Raw genomic sequence first — 27,637 nt, 5'->3', positions numbered from 1 at the left:
AAAACAAGAAACAGCTAACAGTGAATCCAAGAGTCCTCACACTCATTGCAGATCTCTCAGATCATGAGTGGAGAGAGGCATGTTAAATATGGACTTTCAGTTCACATCATTTGAAGTGTTAACACAACACGTATACACCATTAATTGAGTTTTCAGTTTACCTTATCTGTTAACCACCAACAAAGAAAGTATGCTTTTAGTATTTGGGTTAATGATAATGTTTTATTGAGCATTGTTTTTGTTTAATTGGTAAACTGGCTTATTCCAGATTTTGTTAAAAGTACAATGTAACAGACATTTTTGTTAAAGGCTGCATTTGTTCCATTTTTTTTCTAGTTTTCATTGAGGGAAAGAGCAAATTTATATACTAAATTTATTTTTCTAAAGATGTTACAAAACAAATTCATTATACTCCCTGCACATAGTGTTATATGCTTATGATTTTGGCATTTATAATTATTATTAATTTATTTTTTTTGTTTCAAAATATTCTGGTACTAGCAAGGAGTTCAGAGTGTTTGGCTGATTACATGCGGAGTTTAATAAACCTTTTGGAAAATGCTTTCCAGACACCTTTTTTTCAGTGATTATTGTGACACTTCAGATTAAGTTAATGACTGGTGGGATTGCTAAAATCTAAGAATCTACGTAAAAGTAAGTAAACTAAACACTTGAGAATATTTATGTAATTATTTTTACACAAAACAGCATGTGTAAACACATTCTATAAGCTAAATATTGCATATTGTGTAAAATTAAAGCTTTTATCTTCTAACACATTTCAGGCACTGCATTCAACCTTCACTAGATGATGACTTCAAGGAAACACATTTCTGGACAAAAAGTGTTAATTAATACTTTTTTTTAATAATGTTTATTTTTTTAAAAATTTCACTTTTAATGAGACATTTTTGTTGTATCCACTTTATTGAACAGCAACACTAAAGTTCATCAGGAAACAATGGAAAGAGATCAGGATTGCAACTTTGGTTGCTGCAATAACGGTATGTGTTGTGTTGAACTTGTTGAGCGGCTTGTGAAGCACAGCTGTTGTTTTTCCCTAAATCTAGCCATTTATTTAGTACATGTAGTGTGCATACTGCTTTTAAAAGAGTGAAAGATATGCTTGAAACATTTTTGTCTTATTTAGGACAATATATTTTCTTATGTCTGCCAGAGTTTGAACACAAGGACTCTCTTTTCCTGACAAGTCTCTATTTGGATAAGAGACCTTTCAAGTATAAATTTGGGTAAGTTTTGTTGATTATTAAACATCAATTTAAAAGTACTAATTACCTATTTAACTCTTGCTTTACCTTACACAGATGAGCAATTCGGTGCTTCCAACTTTGCAGAAACGGGGTGTGGCCAGGCTCTAAGCTTCAGTGAGTACATATAAATTATAAGCTTTTAAATTAACTGCCATGCATCAATTTGTCAGATCATACATGCTACTGTTTGGTCAGTTGCTCAACTAACCTTACTCTGTTGGTATCACAAAATTGTAGAACTAAAATTACCTTTCATTAAAAGAGTATTTTATTACAACCCAAACGTGTTTCCAATCTTTCCTTGTATAGCAGTGGATTGTCCTAATTTACAATCTCAAAACAGATTTTTATGCTTGATCTCAACTGAAGTGTAATTTTATTTTAGTTTATATTTAACTTAATTTTATGCTAGCTTTTAAAAAATAATAAAAAATTATATTGCTAAAGTTGTCTTGCACATTTACAGAACAATATTACCACACATTCATCACATTGTCATCTTAGTAAAGTTTGTTTGTGTTTAAAAAAAAAAAAAAGAGTAAAGAAAATCTCAGCTAAATTGTATTATATTTATGTACATTGTTTACATTATTATTATTATTCTTTTGAGTTGGAAATAACACAAACTGCTCAATATTTCGAAACTGCAGCAATATTTACTGTAGCTATTGTGTAAATGCTAAAATTAGTTATATTTATTTAATAACTATTAATGTTAGAATTGTTCCTTTTTTGTTTCTTTTCCCCTGTTCACAGAGAGGACCTTCTAAAAGTTCCGGTTTTCTGAACATTGTATCCTGTGTGTAAGAGACCTCTCTTCAGTCAAGTCTGGACCCAGTCAGACGCCAGTCTTAAGGATAATTGATGGTAAGCAGTGTTATAGTATGGTGTAACAAATGCTAGGTAGACTCAAGCAGTCGTGGGTGATAAAAATTGTTATTTCATCATTTCATTTTTGTAATTAAAAAAAGATACACAGTATAAATACACAAATTAAATAAATGGTGCATTTATGTTTTAGCTACAGTAGGTGTATTTATATAGAGGAGCAGGAGTGCTGGTCAGAAATAAAATGAAGAAGCAAATTATCAATTTAATAACTGAAGCATAAAAATTTACATAAATTACCATTTAAATGGACAAATAAATAGACAATTGTAAAACTATTTATTTAATTCATGTTTTAAAATGTGAATTAATCAAAGCGTAAAAAGTATATTTATTCATTCATTTTCTTTTTAACTTAGTCCCTATATTAATCCCTTTATTGTGGGTCGCCACAGCGGAATGAACCGCCAACTTATCCAGCATATGTTTTACGCAGCGGATGCCCTTCCAGCTGCAACCCGTCACTGGGAAACACCCATACACACTCATACACTACGGACAATTTAGCTTACCCAATTCACCTATACCGCATGTGTTTGGACTGTGGGGGAAACCGGAGCACCCGGAGGAAACCCATGCGAACGTAGGGAGAACATGCAAACTCCACACAGAAATGCCAACTGACCCAGCCGGGACTCAAACCAGCGACTTTCTTGCAGTGAGGCGATCGTGCTACCCACTGCGCTACCATGTCGCCCTAAAAAGTATATTAATAAATACTTTTACTTTGCCACATGATTTCCTCGAGTTAATCGATTTTTTTGTCTATTAACATCATTTTACAACTTTAGATTATAGTGTTTACCATCAAATTTTATATCAATAAACAACAATAGTTGACAACAGAACAGCATTAACAATACCTGCAACACTGTGATTATAATAATATATTAGCATAATGCATTAAAGGAATGGTTCATCTAAAAAAGAAAATTCTGTTATTATGTTCATGTAGTTCTAAAAACGAAAGACCTTTGTTCATCTTTTAAACACACTAAAATATATTTTATATTTAGTCCAAGAACTTTCTTATCCTCCCTTAATAAGTACATGTAATCAGTAGTTAAATAAAAATGTTATGATGATGTAACTGGTGTTATGATATACACTGGGTAATGCTCCCAGTGTACCATGTTATACATCAGAAGTGTTGTTGAAAATGTTTCCCAAAAGTATTATCATTGCTTCACACAAGGAGCATTGCTATCTGTGGGAGGATCAGAAAGAGCTCTTAGATTAAATAAAAATAATAATAATTTGTGTTCTGAAGATGGACAGAAGTCTTAAGGTTTTAGAACAACATGAAGGTGAGTAATTAATGACAAAATTTTCATTGTTTGTTCAACTGTCCCTTTAATTATGACCACACACTAAAAATAATGGTTTGGGATAAAAGATAAAGTAAAAGACTCTTTATAGCAGACAATGATGTTTGTATACTCTTTTGAAAAATGTACTGTCAACACAGATCTTTAATTGCAGTTTAAAGCAAAAATGGCACACAATGTAAATATTTTATCAACTTTATATTTAAACTAGTTTTTCTACAAATATATATTTTTAAAAACAATTATTTTATTATAGTTATAGCAATTACTCAACCTAGAAAACTTTAGTGTATTTTTTTGTAAGAATGACTAGGATTGTATCTGATGACTCCTATCTGATGATTTAGTACAAATTGTGTGAATTGTTGAATTTAGGCTCCAAGCTGACAGAGTGAAGCAAATACTTATGATAGCTCAGTGCTGAGATGTGTCTATTTCAATCTTTTGCCCTAATATTGATTATTAATTATTGTATTTATTATTAAAGTGGCCTACAAAATTCTATGGTGTTGCTTGTGTGCAGTTCATTGGTAATCAATTAAAGAAAAGAAGACTGAGTTTATTTCAGTTCAAGCATATTTCTCTTGAACTAACTTGTCTTTGTGTCTGTTTTCTGCAGAGAGATCATGCCAGTCCATATTGAAATAGTGACTACATGCAAGACTTCAAGCAGTACTACATTTCAAGTTTGGAACATACACAGTCCTGTGTCTTCCGTCAAGTGTGGGCTCAATACTATTGTTCAACCAGAGCAAGCAGCCCTGATGGATGTACAGTATATGTCTTCATTGATTATCCTTACTTTTATATATGGACACATTTTATTTCCAACATCAACACGCCTTTGTGAGTACACTGGTCAAGTTATTGGATCAGCTCAAACTGTTTTAACACAGTCCCTGTATGTAGTTTCATTAAAATCTAATAATTATAGTTTGTGCCTTCAGTTGCTATAGACTGTATTTACTAGTTCATTTTGCAATTCAAAAACCTGATTGATTGTTGTAAAATCTGTGGCAAACAACTGTAATGTCTTTTGTGTTTTACCGTGTTTTTTACGGTAAAGTTCTGGCAACCACAGCTGCCGGTAATTTTCTGTAAAACTGAACTTTACAATAAAATACTATTATATTTAATACAGTTGTTTTATGTTTATTACGGAAATAGAATGTAGTTAGTTTTACAGTATATTTATTATACACAGTAGTTTACTGTAAAGGAATTTACACTTACGACTGCTATTTTTAAAGTAATTTACTGTAAACATGTTTACAATACATTTGTTTTATTTAACAGAAATTTACTGTAAACATACAGCAGTTTTCAACTGTAAAATTTACAGATCATCAAAAAGTATTCTGTAAAGCATTGCACGTTGCAACCTTATATTTTACGGTGAACTTCTGGCAACCACAGCTGCCGGTATTTTACCGTATATTTCACCCGTTATTTTTTACAGTGCACTTGGAAAATGGGAACACGTGCAATATGCACTCACAATATGCTTGCACAAGCTGCGTGCCTCCATTGAAAATAACAGACTTGCACGTGCAAAAGACACGATATACGAATGTATGAATGGCCCCATAAGCAGCTACACTTCTCCTCTCATCCAGAAGATACCTTCACAATCGATCCTGCACATTAATCCAATTTAGCCTGTTGGTCCACCAGTGTCCTCTTTGGCAACAAGTATTGTCATAGAATGCTTTTTATTAAGCTATTTAAAAGTGCATGCTTATTAACTGATGTTGCAGCAGAAAACGGGATTTAAAAGAAGCATTTTTTTCTATTAAAAATTATATTTGTGACGTAACGCAATTACACTGACTTTAGTAACTGCAATCAAATTACACATGTTTAAAATGTAATTAGTTCCATTACTGCATTCAACAAAAATTATTATCATTAGAATTCAGTAACTCTGGTAACTACAATATAATATTTGTGTTTTAACAGTTTGGATTCATAGACCTGGTGCACCAAAACCTTGGTATGATCTGAAGTTAATATGAAATAAGAGAAAGTTACAAGACGGAATAGGAATTGAGTTGTTGTGGGTCAGTACAGAATTAATAGGATTTATCTCAGTGATGATAAAATCAATGCAGAATGAATTACCTGTTGAATTATACTGGGCCTTAATGTCTTTTTCACCATAGCTTGAGAGGAAAAACAATCTTAGAGCTGATATATTATTGTCCAAGAATATTGACTTTGCGCTATTACTCATGCTGGAATTATGCAACATTTGACCTTTGATATGAAACAATGAGTTTATGTAAGTCAGAATATTAAAGTGTTGAGAAAAATATACCATAAGCATGCTCGAGCATTGATGCACAGAAATACCTGGATAGAGGTTTACAATACAAATGTTTTTATATTTCGAGTTCTCAGTGCATATCTTTAAACAAATATCCATACACTGAACATCCATATATTTCAAAAAAGTTATTTCTATAGTCATACATTTTGATTTATAACATTTCCATTCACTTTTTTTTTTCATTTCACTGCTTTCTGTTTTTTTTTTACATCTTATTTGTTGTCTCACAGCTCCCTGAAGCCCTCACTGTGACTTTGTTTTCTTATATACATATTTTTGCACAGCAAAATGTCTCTGACGCTTCGTTTCACAGTAGAAAAAACACCACTCAATTCGCTGCCCACACATTGTGACCTGCTTTGCAAGATAAAAAAAGAGAAGCAGACAATGTCCAATGACAGAATAAACGCATTATGGATTTGTCTGAGTCTGGTTGGGATGAAATAATCACACAATTTCACAAGGACCTATAGAAAAACGCACAAAGAACAGGATCCTGCTGAGGGACATGCTAAGAATTTAAGATTTCATCACGTTTTTCTGTACATGAACTAAACTATGAAAAGTCAGTCCTGGGTCTTCTTTTTAGATAATAACAGTGTTGGATGGGGATCAGTACATCTTAGATCAGAACTTCAAAATCAAAGCATAGAATGATGTAATCACCTTTCTTGCATGTATGTTGTATAACAGTGTCTTACTCTTACTCTTGTCTTACTCGATGTCTGACATGATGAAGACAGGTGCAGCAAAACACTGAATATCACTAACACTTCTGAACTCTCCTGATATACTTGACTTCAAACAACTAAAAAGTGCTGCTGCAGGGCAAACACACACACACACACACACACGAATATAAGTACTTGTGCAAGTGCTTGTTCACAGCAAAATTCTAAACATATTCCTCTTGACAAATCAAATTTTTTAGAGATCAGAGATCTACACTGCCAGATGAAAACCACCCTATTAAGAACACATTTTAAATCAAGTCATTTTTATTTCGATAGTGCTTTAGACTGTGAAAAATGAATAGATAGGGATAAAAGGCATAAGAATAGTTCACTTTGTGGTACATATTCAGCATGTCAGGCTTGTTGAGGGCTAGTGTAGTTCTAGTTAGATTTTAAAAAGTTTCATTTAGTTCACTTTATGACCCCAACCAAACAAACCAAGGGTGGCACAGTGGCAAGGAACCAAAAGTCCAGCAAATGACGAGTTGAGAACAAACATTCCAAGAAACCAGTCTCTAACAATGTAGGGGATCCATTCTTCTATGGGTGTACTCACACTACCGTATGTACAGTTGCCTTGAACCGGGCCGAAGCATGCTTGTTCCCCTCCCGTCTCCCCCGACGGCCCGCACTCGCATTACATCCGGGCCTGGGCACGCTTACGTCACTGATGATGCACTGTTCAGTTTAATAAGTGATCTCGCTCAGCACAGTGGAGATTTCTTTAGTTATATCATTTTAGTTGTTTGGGATGCGGTGACGCAGTCAAATATTTCTCTGAACAGATCAGCCACTTTTGACGCTCATAAACAAACAAAGTCCTTGTGCTGCAGGTATGAGGAGGTTTGCTGAAGGCACAGCTTTCGTGCAGTGAGGGTTTTGTGTCTTTAATAATCTACGACAGTTTGCGTTCATTAAACAGTAAGAATGATTAATAAATCTATATCAAACAGTCCCTTAAAAGTCACGTCTTGTCTTCAGTTTCAGGCTCAGGCGAGGTTTGCACTCACACTACAAGCGTACCGTGCCTCAGCCCAAGTGAACCGCGCTCTGGCACACCTCTTAAAACCGGGCCAGGGCCGCCTGAGCCCGATTCAGAGCACTCACACATCTCAAACACTCCAGGAAACGGGCCTGGGCACCGTTTGGATAGCATATTGTGAGTACGCCCTATGGCTAAATAAAGGAATAGTTAATAAGTGAAGAAATACTGTTAATATAATGTTGAATGTAAAACTAAATCAATACAAGAGCCGAATAAAATAAAACAAACGTTGCAAGAGATATCAAAATAAGGCAAAAAATATTAAAAAAAACTAAATTAAATACAATTTAATGTCAAATTCTTAACCACAACAGAACTAAAGCCTCAGCAGGCCAGATAACATGTTTACAGTCTTGTTCACTTTTGTTGTAAACTGTCTTAGTTTGCTCTTTGTATTTGTCAGAAGGTATGCTGCTGTAGCTCATCTGCTTCAAGTTTCAATTTACATTGTATTCATCGATGATCCTCTGCAGACCTTAGGTAAACAAGTGTTTGCTAGAGTTACTGTTGTGTATCTTCCAGTCTGGTCATTCTCATCTGTCCCATGCATCAACAAGACATTTGTGCCCAGAGATCTGCCATTGGATAGTTTCACTTTTTTGTCTAATGATCCTAAAACATGGTTAACTTTGGTTGTGCAAGAACATCTTTGTGTATCAGCAATTTCTGATACAATCAGACAGGCTCATCTCGCACAAAAAAAAACATGTCAAGTTCACTTAAATCACCTCACATCTCCATTCAAACACTCTTAAGAGGGCAGGGGGAGAGCAATCACACACATATAGACAAATAAAGCATGTTTTAAAGATGTAATAAAATGTGTGTTCAATTGAGACATTTTAAAAGCAATAACAAGATTACCATGTTGTCATGTTAACATTCCAAACAATTACAATTGAATTTGCCTTTAAGCACTCTCTTCACCAAGTCCATTCATAATGGCTTCAATGTGACACACAAGTGCCCTGCTCCCTCTAAATCCTCACTTCAAAGGCTCTGCTCTTTAGTTTAATGTAAAGAAATGCTCATTTTTGATTGAAATTTGCCTTATTTATACAGAAAATATAAAAGGGCAGATTTATTTCTGTAAGGATTATGTTTAATAAGGTCAGGGTTTGGATACAGAGCCTACAGTTTGTAAAGGCTAAAAATCATTATGTCTATGCAAAGTCTCAATATAAATAAATGAAATGAATATATGTGTGTAGCTGGTGTTTCCAACAAAACGGGGAGCAAACAGCCGTTCAAATACATTATTACAAGTAATTTATTGCCTTGTTGGGACGTTTATTTTTCCCTCATGAGGAAAACTGCTTATACAATAAATGATACAGAATGACTTGAATTAAACGATGCAGAACTTTTTTTGATAGCCTGGCTTCCATTAAAGATTTGCACAGATCTTTTGTGTTATTTAAATGTCAAATTTTAAAAAATTAAGTGGTTAAATTATGGTCTCAAAATAATACATTTGCAAAATTGAATTCAGAAATTCCAAACGCAATTTGTAAATACACAAATCCAATTCTTAAATTCAAAACAAATGTTATAAACACACAAAAACACAATTCTTAAATTCAAATCACATTTCATAAACAAAAAAAACCTGATTTGTAAATTCCAAACATTTAATAAAGTCGCAAATCCAATTCATAAATTCAAAGCACAATGTCAATTCAAAACACATTTCATGAATTTAAAACACATTTCATAAATACTCAAAACACAGTTCGTGAATTCAAAACAATTCATAAATTCGAAAATCTATTTGTAGATTCAAAACACAATTTAAAAATGTACACATCCAATTCATTTGAGGAATTATTTATGTTTTTTACTTGCAAATTAACAAATTGTGTTTTGAATTTACCAACAGTGCTTTGTAAATATGAATAGTGCTGTGCCTGTATGAATTATATTTTTGCAAATGTATTATTTTTGAGACTCCATATTAAATTAGGTGGCCAGATTTTACAAATCATGATGACAGATGTTGATTGGTTTATTCATTCGTTCATTCATTTTCTTTTCGGCTTAGTCCCTTTATTCATCATGGGTTGCCACAGTACAATGAACCCCAACTTATCCAGCATATGTTTACAGCAGCGAATGCCCTTTCAGCCACAACCCGGCACTGGGAAACACCCATGCACTCCTGCATCCCCACACATACACTACGGCCTTTTTAGTTAATTCAATTCAGCTACAGCGCATGCCTTTGGAGTTGTGGGGAAAACTGAAGCACCCAGAGGAAACCCACATACACGGAGAACATGCAAACTCCACACAGAAATATCAACTGACCCAGCCAGGGCTTGAACCAGCGGCCTTCTTGCTGTAAGGCGACAGAGCCACCGTGTCACTTTGGTTGGTTTACAGTACATACAGTATATTACAGCCATACATTTAATTCAAGAAGACATAGGCAAATTTTCCAAGAATTTAAGACCAAAAAAATTATTACACGAGAAAATAGCCATATTTAAGGTGATTTTGTGGGGTTTACAACATAAAATATCTTGAACTGTGGATTCAGAATCTCATGCTACCCAATCAAGCCAGTTACTATGAATAAGTGTACATCCATATCTTTAAAGGATAATGTGAAAGTCGTTTACACTAGCTAAGCTGTAAATGCGAAAAAGTTTCATGAAATATTGCTTTTTAAAAATAATTTCTGAACAACCACCTAATGCGAACAACAAAAACGTTTTTTAAACACCATTTTTGCTAAAGTGCTTCCATAAGGCATATGGAAAAACAGCTTGTGAGGCTTTGTTTGGTATCAGAGACAGAATGTACTGTTTAAGCAGTTTTTAAAAAATTACATCTATGAAAACATGGAAACCAGTGCATGTGCGTATGCATTTAATCCTCATTTTAATGCAGACTTATCTTCCATTAAGCAGCAGTCCCCATTACAAACAGCAAGCCGAATCAATTTACCTGCATCCTTTTTAAGAATTGCAGTACAGCGTATGAGCATGTGAACTAACATCACAGAGCAACATTCTGTAAATGTACATAATCTCAACGCTGTTGCTTATACTGTTATTCCTATAATTAGAGCTATGCAAGAAAGCACAACCCACATAAAGTGTTCTTACCAGTGAAACTTATTTTACAGAGGCTTTGCAGCCAATAAAACACCCGATGCACCTTAATCCGTGTGAGAAGAGAATATCTCGAGAGCCTGAGAAATACTGCCATTGGAACTTTCAAAACAAAATGCATGGAGAAATTAAACTCTCTGTCTGTATGTCATATTAAATCTTTGCACCACTGAAATAATGTTCAGATAAGCATTGCTGCCGGTGTTACAAAGTGCCTAAAGCACATCTATTCAGGGCCGTAAGCTTGCAGAGGACTAAGCAATAATACACACTTTTGTTCCAATTTCCTCTGCCTGCAAAGGGAATACGAAATGTCAAACGGTATTCCTTTCAAGCAGCTAAATAATTACAGCAGTGGAGGACACAGCAGGGGCAGAGGCCTTCAAAATCCACCATACAAGCATCACCTTCTACTGTCATATGGAAAATGAGAATCGACTCTGCCACAATAGCTGTCTTTTATCCTGTTCACCTGCCAAATGCTTTTTGAAAACATAATAATTGGATTTGGAAAGTGTAATTAATATCGTCTAACATAAAATGCTTTGCTCAGAAACACAAACAGCAACACAAAGACTTCTAAACTGACTTAAAAGGATAGTTCACCCAAATATTAGAATCTGCTGATGATTCACTTAACCGCAGGCCATCCAAGATAAAGGTGACTCTTTCTTCATTGAGACATAAAAGTAAAATATAAGACATCAATTGGTCCATGGTTATTCATAAATGCAAACGCTTGTTGACTTTCAAAAAACATAAACAGGTAAAACTACACTGTAAATAATGCAGGGTTCCAAATAATTGATTTGTGGTGAGGCAACAACTCAAATCAATTAAGTTAACTAATTCATTTTTACAAATTTAAGTGGATTGAACATAAAACAATTAAGTTGTACATACAAAACCCTAGGAATCATGTTGTTTCAATTCATTTTAAATAAGTAGTTTAAGACAAACAGCTAATGTCATCTTTTGAGTGTAAATTAACCTAGCAGGCACAGGACATCAACAAGACGTCAGATTGATGTCGTACCCCAATGTCATGGGATACTGCATTTTGTTTGGAAATGAAAATCAGGTTGACGTCAGATTCCAAAGTCAGACCGACATCAATGCCCAACGTCAGACAGATGTTACATTTCGGTTACTTTTCAATGCAACCTAAAAATATAAATGTCTAATGATGTTACAGCTTGACGTTATGTGGACGTAAACAATATCATGTCTATCAGACGTTGTTATTGGATGTCAAATTAACATTGTCATTGGAGGCTGGCAACCTATATCTAATAAATATTGATGTCTTATGACATTGTGTGTCTGCTGGGAGAAAACATTGATGGATGAATGGATGTAAAGCGATAGGTCAATGTAAGAAACTGAACTGCCTCACTTAGTAATAACATCCAGAAACTAAAGGTTTGCTTCTTAAGGTCTCAATGTACAGTATGGCGAGGACCGAACTTAATTTTCACAGGTATTCATTTAGATTTGCCTACAGTACGTATGTTTTTTTGAGGTAGCCATTTACTTTATTACAGTATATGAAAGGATCCCAGTTTTAGCCGAAACTCTTCAATATTCTCCTGATGACAAAAGTCACAATATTTAGATCACCTGAGGGTGAGTAAAAATAGCTGACTTTAATATTTGGGAGAACTATAACTTTAAAGGCATGGATGAATTCTATATACACTGTAAAAAATAAATTCTGCAAAAAGTCTGAAAATGAATATTGATTGATTGATAACATTACTAATCTGCAAAACTGTGTTTTAGTATGTATAAACACATAAAATGTACTGTTGCTTTTTTATTAGCTTTCAACTGATTATTTTACAGTGTATACTGCTAGTAAAGGTCTCAAAGGAATAGCTAATCTAAAAAATTCAAATGTTTACTAGCCTGGGTGTCATTCAAGGCTCGTATAACTATCTATTTATACTTTGTGCATACCATAAAAGTATATGTGAGGGCAAGATTTAATGCTGTAATTTTTTATACAAGAAAAGCAAAAAACACTATATAAACACTTAGATAATAAACAAACTACATTCTGTGTCTTCTGAAGTCACAGCTGTAGAACACAATTTGGTACATTGATAAAAATGATGGGTGACCTCTAGTCAACCCTAAGTTTACTGTAGTTCTCTGTTTACTTTGTTCGCTTTATAATGAGTAAACCAGTTCCAGTGTCCTGAACTGCTGGAAGTGTAAATATGTTTGCTAAGTTGACCATACCACTGTGATCAAAAAGCATCGCAGTCGTGGGGATCAGTTAGTTGAAACACAAATAATTACCACAGCACCCCAGCGGTGACACTGATAAAGCAAATCACTGGGGCTTGATCCTCCCTCTATCTTATCTGCTCTGGCAGTTCAATCTTGGAATTCCGTTTGAAGTGCACTGTGCAGCACTAATGTCAGAGTAATTTCAGTTCCCTAAAGCCCAGAATTGCCTTGAAAGTGTGACTTTATTTTCTCTGTTTCCTTTCATTGTGGATTCAGGGGAGGCATTCAGTAGGAGAGCGCTGGAGGAGCCGGCCCTGATCTCTGGGATGCAGACTACACAGATAGGCATCAAACGTTTAATCACTGGGGTCTCATTTGGAGATGTGAGAAAAAAAAAATTGTTGTGGAAACGAAATGCCTGTAGTGACAGTGAAGAAGACAGAGCACATGGCAGCAAGATACACGTAATGAATGCAGTACTTGTGTTCAATCAAATGTAAATACGTGAACTCCGAATCATTCATTTAGGTCATGATATGAAAGAGGTTTGTTGTATTTATGGTTGTTTACTAAAAAACTAATGTGAATTAAATGCAATAATGAAAGTATATCTATTCATCTCGTGACCTATGCATATATGTTTACACATTCATCCATCTACACATCCAACCAACCGATTCTATCTGTTCATTACTTGTCTGTATACAAATAAAACCATTTATGCATCCATACACTCTAAAAATTGCTGGGTTAACTCAATATTGGGTAAAATATAAACAAAGCAACCATTGGGTTAAAAGAGTCATTTACATTTGCTTAAAAACATTAAAGCAATGTCTTAAACATTAAAGCAATGTCATCCTACCATCTACCCATCCATATATCCATCAGTCTTTACATTATCCATCTATCTATCCATTCATCCATTTACCTTCCATTGACACATTCATCTATCCATACACACCCATCTACCCATTCATTCATCTATCCACCCTTCTATATTTCTTTTTACCTATTTATCCATGCACTATCTATCCAAGTAGATGCTTATTCCTCTATACACATGCATACATCTATCCTATCTCTCAATCTGCCCAACCATCTATCATTCAGCATTCTGTCCCTCTATCTTTCCATCTGGCCATCCATACACCCAGCATCAATGCATAGATCCACCCAGCTGTCTACCAATCTATCTACCCACCATACATCCATCCATCTTTCTGTCTACCCATCCATCTACTATTTATCTACTATAAATACATGCTCATTCATATATACATATCCATCCATCCCCTTCATTAATTTGCCCAACCATCTATCACCCTGCATATCATTCATAAATCCATAGATTTATCCTCCTACTAGCAAACCATAGATCCACTCATCTGTCTACCAATCTATCTACCAACCAACCATGAATCCATCTATCTTTCCACCACTCCATCTTTCTGTCTACCCATCCATCTATCAGCCATTTATCTAAGTACACGCTCATTCATCTATACACATCCATCCATCTATTTTATCTTTCAATCTGCCTGATCATACATCATCCAGCATTCTGTACCTCCATCTATCCATCTGCTCATCCATCCATCCACCCACCAGGATAGATCCATCTGTCACGTTCGGTGAGGGGAAAAGGGAGCGAGGACCCAAGCGCAGAGTAAATAGGATTTTATTAAATAATAAAAATAAAATAAAATGCAAAATAAAATACCCCGAGGGGGAAAACATGAATCAAAAAGGCAAACAAACTTGACTGAGCAAGGCAAGGCAGGACTGGACACGGCAAGACAGGGAAAAATCGACGACGAACTGGCACAGGACAGCAGATATGAGGGGTTTATAAACTGTAGGAAATTAACACACAAACAGATGAACATAATTAACTAATAATGGGTTAACAAGGAGGGTGGGACTAGACAATAGACGGGAGAGCGCATGACACAGAGAAACAACACAAGCCATGTGCTCACATACAACAAGACTGAACATGCAGCCAATGAGTGAACTCATTAACCGCGTGTTCTTATGATAAGACAAACAACACTGAAGCACACAACGAAAGCACACGACCACAATGTAAACACCGAGCCACGTGCTTTGACAAGAGACGCAAGACACGAGCAAGCGATAGATAAACACCTTACTGTGCGCTCACACATATGCAACGCGCATGCTTCATCTCAGCGCCAACCAAAACTGAAACCAACTAGACGGAGGCGCCAAGAATGAAGCAGCACGATGCTGACAGAACAAACGCAAACACTAGCACACAGAGCCACTCACAATGACAGAAACAGGACAAGACAGGGCCAGTGTTCGGATTCTGCCACCAAAACAAGAATTCACAAGACCAGATTGGCAGAACCCTGACACTCTCTGTCTACCAATCTATCTACCCACCATCTATCCATACATCTATCTACCACTCTATCTTTCTGTCAACCCATCCATCCAACTGCCATTTATCTAAGCACATGCTCATTTATCTCTATATTTCATCCATCAATCCCAACCATCTATCATCCAGCATTCTGTCTCTATCCATCTTCCCACTGATCAACAGATTCATCCATCCACCAGCAATCCATAGATCCACCCACATGTCTACCAATCTACCTACCCACAATATATTCATCCATCCACCTGTCCATCTGTCTTCCACCCACATATCAATCTAACCATCCATCCCTCAATCAATCCCTTTACTCATCCACACCTCAACCTGCACATTCACACATCCATCCTTCCACCCTTTTATCTTTTTACACCCCTTTATCTACCTCTTCATCTTTCCACCTACCCACACATCCATTTTTAAGTTTTCAAAGCTTGGGTTGGCAATCTTTTCTTTTCAAAGTAAAGACATCTTTAAATGTGTATATATTTGTAAAGGGTGTGTCTAAACTTTGTCCTGGAGGGCTGATGTCCTGGCGAGTTTAGCTCCAACCCTAATCAAACACACCTGAACCAGCTAATCAAGCTCTTACTAGATACACTAGAAACTTTCTGGTAGATGTGTTGAAGCAAGTTGGAGCTTACCTCAGCAAGACACATGCCTGCAGGACAGAGTTTGGCCACCCCTGATATAGAGGGTACTCATGAGTATGGCTCCGAAAATTGAGTGGCAACATTGGTTTTATGTATGAATATTATAACAGAACGTACAAAACACGTCTAAAACAAGAAATGTGATCAACTATACAAAGAGAATCGATAAGAAATCTGAGAAATATTTTAACAGACTGACAAACTCTACAGAAAAGAGAAGCAAACGAAGCATTGCAATTCACAGAAACAGATGAACTCCAGGCAGCAAAAATTGGATTTGAAGTTATTACTTTATGTTAATACGTTGTATATTGTGGTAAAATCATACCCTATCAGAATCAAACCAGACTCATATAAATATCAGAAAACACGATTCCTGACTGTATATTAACCATGGAGCACTAGCTATTTTGGTAAGTTTTAAGGAACATTAAGTCAGGTCCAGCAAGCTTTAGTTTAAGCTGATTATAGTTAGTTTTACAAGCATTCTTGCAATGGCCCTATTAAATCCATTCAAGCAGCAGCTCTTTTAGCTCTCAGTCCAGCTGAGGGAGTATATTCTGGCAGGAAAGTGACTTCAATGCACACCCTCTATCCTCCTTCAGATTGCATTTCCATCCATATATCCCTCAATCTACCCCTCCATTTAACTGTACCTTTAAAGGTCCACAACTGAGCCTAGAGTATTATTTTTCTCGCTAAAATGGACCACAAACAAAACTAGAAGGAAAATAAAAGTACAATTTAGGGTACCACCCAGTGTTTACCATGTGTACCTTAAAGATTCTGTACAGTTTTGTACTTTGTCTGAAAGGGCTCCATCTATCACTCCATCCCCCCATCTATCTCTCCATATATCCTATCTACCACCTATCCAAATTTAGGTTGAAAATCTTTTCATAACAAATCTTAACATTTATTTTCATTTTACTTTGCAATTCTGTCTTCTGTTCTGTTCTTATTTGACAGTGAAGAAAATAAAGGTATAAGTCTTGACGTGTGGTTTGCTTTGAAAAACCTTCACATCCATTCAGTGAATCAATAAAAATACCCACCCATCTCTCTATCTATCTGACCAACAAACCTTCAAGGCTTTTGAAAAAAGTGAAGAAACAAGTCTCAACCTGAGGTTGGCTCTAAAAACACTCAGAGCTATTTCCAGTGGCAGGCTGTGGTCAACGGGACCCCTAGATTTAATCTGCACTCATATGATCAATCTCTCTGTCCTTTACTCTATCACCACACCAAGCATGCTGCCACAAGCCTTTCAGCACATCTCCAGAAAAAACACAGGGACAAACCCTCTGTCCCACAGTCTCAATTCATCTTACACAGCTTCAAGCTCCACTATTCTTGATCTGTTTACTAGCCTGTTTTGACATTTAAACTAAATTAGCATTCAGCAGGAACCAATAATGACAGGCTTGTGCCATCTCAAAGCAGTCTATAATGTTTAACTGGTCATTTCTAAAATTTTGTGGCCACACAGTAAAATGAAATAAAAACACAGTAAACTTTAGAGAGCAAAGATATAAAGGAGCTACAGGAGAGATGGGAAATATCTGTGAACAATACACTAGAGAAACCTTAAGTTTAGTTTGCAAATATTAAAACTGCAAACCAGGCCAACACTCAGCCACACAAAAGAGATAAACGTGAAGGCAAATGCTAGGGGAGATTGAGTCTTACTTTTATGATGAATTATATCCAGAAAAAACTTTTAGCTTCTAAGTACTGTAGAAAATGTGCATAATATATCACATTATTGTTTGGATGTACTGCACGCAAAGTAATTTTCCTTAACTCTAAGCACACATCTCTCTTTGGAGAACTAAATAAAGTAACATCATTTTTACAAACCCCACTTTTTTTGCACATCGTCATTAACTCTATGATTGCTTTGTGCTTCTAAATGAACATCGTTGAAAGTGTTTGGTTTGGAAATGTTCAAAAAGTGTTTATCTTTGTGCCATGATTTGTATACACGCTGGCTTGTTTTCTTTAATTAAAAGATTTTATAGAGGCTGTACTCATCTCAAAACACATAAGTGCATTTACAATAAAATATTGACTATTTACTGAAGGGTAAGGCAACATAAATAATTAGGATGATTTTGCTGTTGTGGCTCTTATTATAAAACATGCAATAATTTTCATTAAATATGTCTGAACAATTGAGCTACACTTCAAACTACACAACATTATATAGAACTTTTTTTCAATTAAAGGATACAAACTACAACTATAATTTATTATATTTATAATAAGGTAGACCAGTGACTTCACTATCAATTTCGACACTACATTGTAATTAACTGAACACAAACTCTTCAATGATTATTTGTAATGTACTACAGGTGACTGGACAGTTTCTTTAATCTTAAACCCTTAACTGAAATGTGTTTACTTTTTCTTAAATGTAGAATTAAAGAATGTTTATCTTCGGTTATTTTATGTTTAGGCAATGAAAATGATCTATTCTGTGCCATATACAGTGTATCCGGGACTTTTTTTATGTTACAGCCTTATTCCAAAATGGATCAAATTCATTTATTTCCTCAGAATTCTACACACAATACCCCATATAGTGAAAAATCAAATATAAGTATTCACAGCCTTTGCCGTGAAGCTCTAAATTGAGCTCAGGTACATTCTGTTTCCACTGATCATTCTTGAAATGTTTCAGCAGCTTAATTGGAGTTCACCTGTGAAAAATTAAGTTGATTGGACATGATTTGAAAAGGCAAACGCCTTATTAGGTCACAGGGTTGACAGTGCATGTCAAAGCACAAACCAAGCATGTAGACAAAGAAATTGCCTGTAGACCTCCGAGACAGGATTGTCTCGAGGCACAATGGGGAAGGTTACAGAAAAATTTCTGCTTCTCTGAAAGTTCTAATGAGCACAGTGGCATCCATCATCTGTAAGTGGAAGATGTTTGGAACCACCAGGACTCTTACTAGAGCTGGCCGGCCATCTAATCTGAGAGATCGGGGGAGAAGGGCTGTAGTCAGGGAGGTGATCAAAAACCCAATGGTCACTCTGTCTGAGCTCCAGCGTTCTTCTGTGGTCAGAGGAGAACCTTACAGAAGGACAACCATCTGTGCAGCAATCCACCAATCAGGCCTGTATGGTAAAGTGGCCAGATGGAAGCCACTCCCCGCCTGGAATCTGAAAAAAAGGCACCTGAAGGAATCTTAGACCATAAGAAACAAAATTCTTGGGTCTGATGAGAATAAAATTGAACTCTTTGGAGTGAATGCCAGGTGTTACATTTAGAGAAAACCATTCAGGCACCGCTCATCACCAGGCTAATACCATGTGAAGCATGGTGGTGGCAGTATCATGCTGTGGGGATGTTTTTCAGCAGCAGGAACTGGAAGACTAGTCAGGATAGAGGGAAAGATGAATGCAGCAATGTACAGGACATGCTGAATGAAAACCTGCTTCAAAGTGCTCTTGACCTCAGACTGGTGCGACGGTTCTTCTTCTAGCAGGACAATGACCCAAATTACACTGCCAAAATATCAATGGAGTGGCTTCACAACAACTCGGTGAATGTCCTTGAGTGGCCCAGCAAGAGCCCAGGCCTAAATCCTATTGAACATCTCTGGAGAGATCTGAAAATGGCTGTACACCACCACTTCCCATCCAACCTGACAGAGCTTCAGAGGTACTGCAAAGAGGAATGGGCAAAAATGCCCATAGACAGGTGTGCCAAGCTTTTGGCATCATATTCAAAAAGACTTGAGGCTGTAATCAATGCTAAAGGTGCAAATAAATATTGAGCAAAGGCTGTGAATACTTCAATACATGTGATTTTTCAACTTTTTTATTTTAAAAAATTAGCAACAATTTTAAAAAAAAAACTTTTTTTCACATTGTCATTATGGGGTGTTATGTGTAGAATTTTGAGGAAATAAATGAATTGAATCCATTTTGGAACAAGGCTGCAACATAAAAAGCGCAAATGATTTGCATTTTAAGTCAATGCAAAGATGGGAATAGACATTCTGCGGTGTGAATGACGCGAATCGCTCTAGTTGGAAAATCTGGACTTCAGCAGACAGTCATGCCACGTTAACCAATCAAAAGCTTGCTTGATTATGACACAGCGTTTGTTGTTGGTGTCCAGGGGGAAAATCCTTCTGTCGACACTGACAACAGTTCATCACACATGGCTCAGCTCAGTCGGAAGCACCGCTGAAAGCTTCCGTCATCCAGGTACAGTTTTTGGAGGAGTTGATAAACTCACAGAGCTGGGTGCACCTCTGAATGGATCTATTGTGAAGTGAATTTGACGTGCGAATGAAGAGAGTAAACTCAAAATGTTCACACGTCTATTTACGTGCGAATCCATGCATATACCGCGTCTGGTGTGAACACAGCATGAGAAAAAAATATTATTTTAGAAGAATATTCCAGATGGCACTTGGAGGTTTTTGCATCTGAACTCTTCAATCATCTCAAAATCTTTAAAACCAGCTTTTGATTGATAATAATCAACAATTTCTTTGCAAGCTTTACTTACTACCCCAAATCAGAAAAATAGGGACAGTATTGAAAGCCTAACCTTAAGAATTTCCTATCCCTCAGGTGGCACTACATCAAGAACCGTCATTCATCTATAACTGATATCACCACATAGGCTCAGGACTACTTTGGCAAACCTTTATTAAATACCACAATATGTAGTTATATCCAGTAATACCAGTTAAAACTTTACTGTGTCAAATGGAAGCCCTATGTTAGCGGTGTCCAGAAACTGCACCTTTTTTTTAAATATGTTACAAGAAGAAATGGTTATCTTGAAAAAAAAAAACAATAAAAATCAAAATGAACACATTAAAATGTTTTAGTAAATTTGCAAATCACTACTCACTATATTTTCTGATTTGGGGTTGTATTCAAAATCCAGTCGGAAAAAAAAAGATTAGTGAATGAAATTTATGCTTTAGCTTTTTTGTGGCTTGTGAGAGTAATGCAATTCAGAGAGCAGAAATAACTGCATACCAAACCGGTGTTACAGTGCAGTCATGAGCCAAAGAACAAAGTTAGGTTTCTAGTGATCCAACAGCTCTGATTCACACAGATTAAGCTTTCCTATCATGTTTCTACTGCATAAAAAACGTAATATTAGAGAAACAGCAGGGAAGCATGAGGAAGACAGGGTTGGCACAGAGACCTCTGCTAGCAGACACCTGCAATTTAAACAAGATTAGCAGAGATGAAGCCTGGCATTTCAAAAACTGCCATGTTCGGCTATCAAATCAAACATTTTGCTATGCAAAGAGAAAAACTATGTATGTCTCTTTGCTTCATCAAATAGACAACATTCTGTGTAGCACAAACATGAACTTTTCCTGATTTCAATAATAGGGAAAGCTAAAAATAGATAGCTGAAAAGTACAAGTGGAATAAAAGTACAAGTACAAATCTCTTTACCTTTGAATGCAATAATATTTAAAATTATTTTGATGATTGATACTGACATTTTTCGATGATTTGACATTACAGATTATGACAATAATGTTTGCATTGACTGATACATTAGATTTCATAATAATCAGATAATCGTATTTTTACAGCATTCATTAATATTCTATTTATTGTTAACATTACATTTCATTTTCATTGTAAATGTAAACATTGTAACTTTTGGTCCTTCTTTAAAAAATAAATAAACAAAACTGCATGGGTTTGCAGAAGATTGTTTTGGTTGTGTGAATGTGGTTTATAAAGGTCCACAGCGGCCTCTCCCACTGCTTCAAATTCCATTTTTCTTTTTGATACTTGCCATCAGTTTATCAAGGGGAGATGATTTTGTTTTCTTAGACTCTCTTGGAAACAGAACTTTAGTTCCAATATTTTTGTGCAATATTTTAGTTTAGTGGGCAAGTTTATTTTACATATTTGAATGTAAAGAAATAGGTAGTGAACTATGTGGAGTTTCTTATTTTGTTTCCATGAAGATCCTTTCCATTCCAAAATACACTCACCGTACACCTTACTAGTACCAAATAGGACCCACTTTTGCCTTTAGAACTGCCTTAATCATTCATGGAATAGATTCAGTAAGGAAATTTTCCTCAGAGACTTTGATCCATATTGCCATGATAACATCACACAGTTGCCGTCGGCTGTCTGTCGGCTGCACATCCATGATGCAAATCTCCACATAAGTAATCAAGAATCATCAGACCAGGCAACGTTTTTCCAATCTTCTACTCTCCAATTTTGGAGAGCCTATGCGAATAGTAGCCACAGTTTCCTGTTCTTAGCTGACAGGAGTGGCACTAGGTGTAGTCTTCTGCTGCTGTAGCACATCCACCTTAAGGTTGGACATGTAGTGCGTTCAGAAATGCTCTTTTGCATACAGTACCTCGGTTGTAACAAGTGGTTATTTGATTTACTGCAAAGACTATAGATTACACAAGACATGTCACTCTTACTGTTTTGAATGGGGAAATGTGTAACGGTCAATATGGCGAATGAAGCCCTGCCTACTAGTACAGAAGCCAGTCATCGATTGCTATAGACTGATGTTTCTCAAGGGGGACAAGACGTGTGTTATTACGGGTGGTCAACAAACACACTGGAATCTTAACGAATACTTGCTTCACAGACATAAGAAATAATTCAGATAATATATACTATATAATATCTATACTTTTAAATGAACTAAGTGCACTTTAAAACTACATTTTTTGCTTTTGTAATCTGTATGAAATTAACACAAAGTACAGTCTGTCCAGTCACATCATATGAGAGCAAGTACTCAAATGGCCACAAACGTGTAAACAGAGTCGCTGTCATTTCTGTAGGAGATTCGCCCTCAAGACCAAGTTGTGGATTACAACCGAAAACCAGGGTAATCAGACAATCATTATCCAGAGGATGATAATGTGTAACATGGCCATAAATGAGGTTGGTGTCATGATCACCTTACTCTCGAGTGGACATGCACATCAGCTTGGGCAACCTAAAAAAATTTGCTGATTTCGTTTGATTCGGATGTTTTAAAATAAAACTTATGAGATGGTTGTTGCTTAATTTTATTGGTGATACCAGATATATATAGTAATCATAAGCTTGGCAAACAGTTTTGGAGAATTTTATGTTTCCCCATTGAGACAGAATGTCTAAGCATACAGCCAGAGAGGCATTTAAAAAATGGGCGTTGAGTAAAACGACTTGCCTTAAAAGGACTTTGGTTACTGCTGCCTTTCTATCTGCTCGAACCTCTGGCCATTCTCCTGTTACCTCTGGCATCAACAAGGCATTTGAACAGAACTGCTGCTTACTGGATTTTTCTCTTTTTCAAATCATTCTCTGTAAACCCTACAGATGGTTGTGCGTGAAAATCCAAGTAGATTAGCAGTTTCTAAAATACTCAGCCAACAACCATGCCGTGTTCAAAGTCACCTAAATCACCTTTCTTTCTTATTCTGACACTTGGTTTGAACTGCAGCAAATCGTCTTGACAATGTCTTCATGCCTAATGCATTAAGTTGTTGCCATGTGATTGACTGATTAGAAATTTGCCTTAATGAGCAAGTGTACCTAATAAAGTGGCCGGTGAGTGTGTTTGTTACAGATTTGTATTCAGTTCTTCACACTAAAAATGTTTTTTTCACTGAGAAAAAATTTTTCTTATTGGTATCCCCCTTTTGAACAAAAGATTTAATATAATAATATTAAAAACTGGAGAAGTACTGTTCAATGTAAGGTCATGTTCACTAATGTACCACACTTAACAATCATTGAAGTGTTGCTGACTATTTTTAATACAGTGCAAAGAGCTGTAGAGTTCAGGTCAGCAGGGGAACACACTCATTTTAGGGTGCCAGACATTAAACTAACGAGACTAATTACACTACAGAATGAAGCAGACAGAAAGTGCACAGTGCAGTCATGAATCAAACAATATAGATGAAAGACTACCAGCCGCCAAACATGGTAAATAAGACATCATGCTGCCTAGACAGCAAGATTCTGATTGACTAAATTATGATCATTAAAATGTTATAACATTTTTCTGATGTGGTGGATAAGTTATGGTAGCAACTGGCTTTAAAATTTGATAGGAAAATACAATATTAAACTCACAAATAAATGTTGATCTAGAAAAAAAGAGGCAGCATTCTCTCAAACACAAGATGACTTTCAAACATGGGGATCCTCAGCGGAAAGGTAAATGACAGTGGGGTGTTTGTGGCAATGTTGAGACAGGAAAGCTAAACAGCCTCTTTTACCTATAGTGTTCTCTTAGCATATGGCACAGCAGGAGAAAAATAGACGTGTTTAGAATATGACAGGTAACATCAATCAAGTCGACGCCGTAAGGCAGCACACATTGGGGGGGAACAGGCGGCTCCACACAGGGAAAGTTCCACCTTTCTGCCCTGTCAAAGCATTTTGTGTGAATACTGACAGACTGCTAGTCAAATAGGAGCCTAACTGTGGTGTGCAATCACTGCATGCCACAGTATGCTTCCAAAGACAATACTTTACGATCATCCATTTCACAAGCTTAGAAATAAACACCATATTAGGCAGCCCTTAGCATGAAATTACATCTATCCAAGACCAAGTAACACCATTTTTCGCATCATATACATAACATATTTTGAGGTTGTTCTCTAACACCTTCTTTATACAAATCTATTCTTCTCTGATTGGTCAGTTCTGCTAATATGTACACAGAGACGAGGCTCCAAACGCAACTTTAAAGGGGTAGGCTACTACGACATTTTATTTTAAACTTGAGCTGATGTGTAATGTAGCTGTGAAAACATAATCAACATCTTTAATACACTCAAAGTTCAATGCAAAGGGAGACATTGGCTTTTAGAGAGTTAGCTTAGCTTAGCTTAGTCTACATCAAACAAAGTTTGGGGACTACAAAAAAAAAAATCCGGGCTAGTGAGATCACAAATGCTTCAGGTTACACACATTCACCACACACATACACAGTGAAGGATCATGGCCAAATGTACTGTGGTGCTGTAATGTAGCAGAGAAAGCTAAAATGCCATCCAATCGCTGCTATTTCCACAGAGCTTGTTCTGTTTCTGGATTTCCAAAGGACATGACACAAAGGGAGAAGTGCTTACAATTTAATTTTAATTATGTTCCAGAGAATTTTAAAAATATATATATAGCTAGCATTTGACAAAAAAAGGAGAGCCTCCAGAATCTCTCCCAGGTCAGTGCTAAATTCGGCTAAATACTCAGAAGGAGCAGTTCCAACCATAATAGCAGAAGCTGTGGACTGTGAGCCACAACCTGTAAGTATTTTTATTTGCTAAAATTGATCTATTACATGCATAGTTTCTAGCATTAATAGTATGTTGTAGCAAGGATGTAAACAACGAGAATGCTGTTTGTCACCATTAATGTTGTTCCGCATGTAGTTTCTTTCAATATTACACATGAAACAAGAGAACATCCTTCTAACACCGTCCTGTTTATTTACTGGTTACAAAACATCCGTATTACGTCATGACGTCACATACTACTGACACAACATAGAAGGATACATGAACAGAAGACGGACAATTCGCATTTTGTAAATACACAATAGTTAACAATTTAGCTACAAATTCATATTTATCCATCAAACCCCCCAAAAAAGTGTCTCTCTATCAGCCTCTTTCTGTGCGTTCTGCATCTCACATAACCAACTCACAAAAGACATAAGAATGTTTCATATTACTTACACATGCTTATAACTCAAATATATATGAAAGGCACTTGAAAGATTTTATTTTAGAAAGCAGGTATGAGTGTCATTTTCTGTCTGATTGAGGCTTAAACTGATATGGCTAGCACTTTTACTCTGTAGATGGCATTAAAGCAGCTTAACATAAGGATAACAAATAAATAATAAAGTCATAACCTTACATTTTAGATTTAGCTTGTGGAAATGTCCAGCATATCAGGTGGGGAGCAGAATTGTAGTGAATGATGATGTTGTTGCACTGAAGAGCAACCCCAGTTCTAATTGATGGAAATAGAGAACAAAGCTCAGGAGAAACCAGGCTCAGTTGGGAAAACTAGTTCTCGTTTATTTATTTTTTTGATTGTTCATCCATTGAGTCATGTATCTAAAACCAAACACAAATTCCCATATCTGGATTTTATAACCTGAAAAATAATATCTTTACTTCACCTCTCATCCATGTTGCAATCTTTAGGATGATGAGTCTGATTTGTGGAATTATTTCATGTTTAATGCAATGAAGGTAAGGATGAGATCAGCAAAACCACTCAATGTCATTTGCAAGTTGTACTGTGGATATGTGAATATATAGAGGAAGGTCCTGACACGAGCGTAATATGACAAGTAAACATTAAAAAAAAGCATAATAAGGGTACTTTAAATTGTACAGCTCACTAACATGAACTCTTATTCTGCTAATCTATTTAAAGCACAAATTATTTATAATCATTTTAAAGGAATAGTTTACTCGAAATGGAAATTTACTCTGATTACTGAAGTCATTCCAAATCTTTATGAGTGTCTTTATTTTGTCGAACACAAAAGAAGATATTTTGAATCTGCAGCTATTGACTTCCAGGAAGAACAAATATAATAGAAATCAAATGAGTGCGTACAACGAACAACCCTATAAGTCCAAAAAAAGTAATAAAAATGACATAACTATGTGACATTAATTGTAAGTGTGAACTTTATACACAGAAACAATTTGGGAATATTTTGCATGACCAAGAGTCCACAGAAAAACTTTTACGTTTATGTTTACAAAAAACGTCCACTAGGATGAATGGAGATGCTACTTGCTGTCATGTCAGCTACGGACATATAAAGGCAAATCCTCCACAAAAAAAAAAAAAAAAAAAAAAGAGCCGACATGAACAAATGGAAGGACAGATTAAGGAAGGTTTTGAGGGTGAATGCACATTTGAATCGAAAAGGTGGACAAAAACCAGTGAAAAACCTCTGAAAGAGGCGAGTGGAAGAACTGTATATGTGATCTTTCTCTCTCTGAACGTCTGAGCGTTATTCCACATTTGAGTAGGGTTGTAACGGTATGAATTTTTCACGGTATGATAATCGTCTAAAACAATACCACGGTTTGACGGTTTCGCGGTATACGGTATGTTACAAATGTTACAAAATAATAGAACAGTGAAGCAAATTTGACTTTTTCCAAATAATATATTTTTAGTTACTATAAACAACACCACTTACAATGAACAAATAAAAATAAGAAAATAATAAATAATGTGTCAAAGTCCAAATAAAGTCCAAATAAACATGGTGCAAATCCTCAGTAAAAAATAGATATAAATATTTACTATACTATAAATAGTTACATAACGAAACTAGATTCAATATGGAACATCCTTAGGTTTTATGTGCCAGCATGGATATGGTTGTCTATCGATATGGATTTGGATGTGGTTGTCTGCAATGCAGACAAACAGCTGCATCTTCATTTGCGTCTTTTGAAAACAGCAAGAGCAGCAGTTCGTCTTTGCTGTGTCACTGTTTTGTCATGTTTCTGTGCTGCTGTGCATGCAAAAGTACTTAGTATGAGAATTATTTCATGAAAACCTTTTTTTTTGCGTTTTATTTAGCCACGCATAAATGTTTGCCTATCT

The 27,637-nt window shown here is 35.9% G+C and overlaps 1 protein-coding gene and 1 long non-coding RNA gene across 4 annotated transcripts in view; one reads left to right on the top strand and one right to left on the bottom strand.

Moving 5' to 3' along the window:
* The window catches only part of unc5db (unc-5 netrin receptor Db), a 443,321-nt gene that overhangs the window by 354,922 nt on the left and 60,762 nt on the right, over positions 1 to 27,637 (bottom strand). The gene's annotated exons all lie outside the window — the stretch shown is intronic.
* On the top strand, positions 502 to 4,950 carry LOC101886271 (uncharacterized). Of its 2 annotated transcripts, XR_011015504.2 has the most exons (7): positions 502 to 654; positions 786 to 844; positions 937 to 1,004; positions 1,178 to 1,250; positions 1,326 to 1,385; positions 2,028 to 2,138; positions 4,107 to 4,950. It is a non-coding gene; the product is annotated as an uncharacterized lncRNA (long non-coding RNA). The 2 variants fall into 2 exon arrangements; XR_002458878.3 differs by lacking the exon at positions 502 to 654 and having other exon boundaries at positions 697 to 844.

The sequence above is a fragment of the Danio rerio genome, chromosome 5, assembly GCF_049306965.1.
Source record: "Danio rerio strain Tuebingen ecotype United States chromosome 5, GRCz12tu, whole genome shotgun sequence".
In the NCBI taxonomy this organism is placed as follows: Eukaryota; Metazoa; Chordata; class Actinopteri; order Cypriniformes; family Danionidae; genus Danio; species Danio rerio.
Note: the sequence above shows the minus strand (reverse complement) of the source record. Positions and strands in the feature narration are given on the sequence as shown.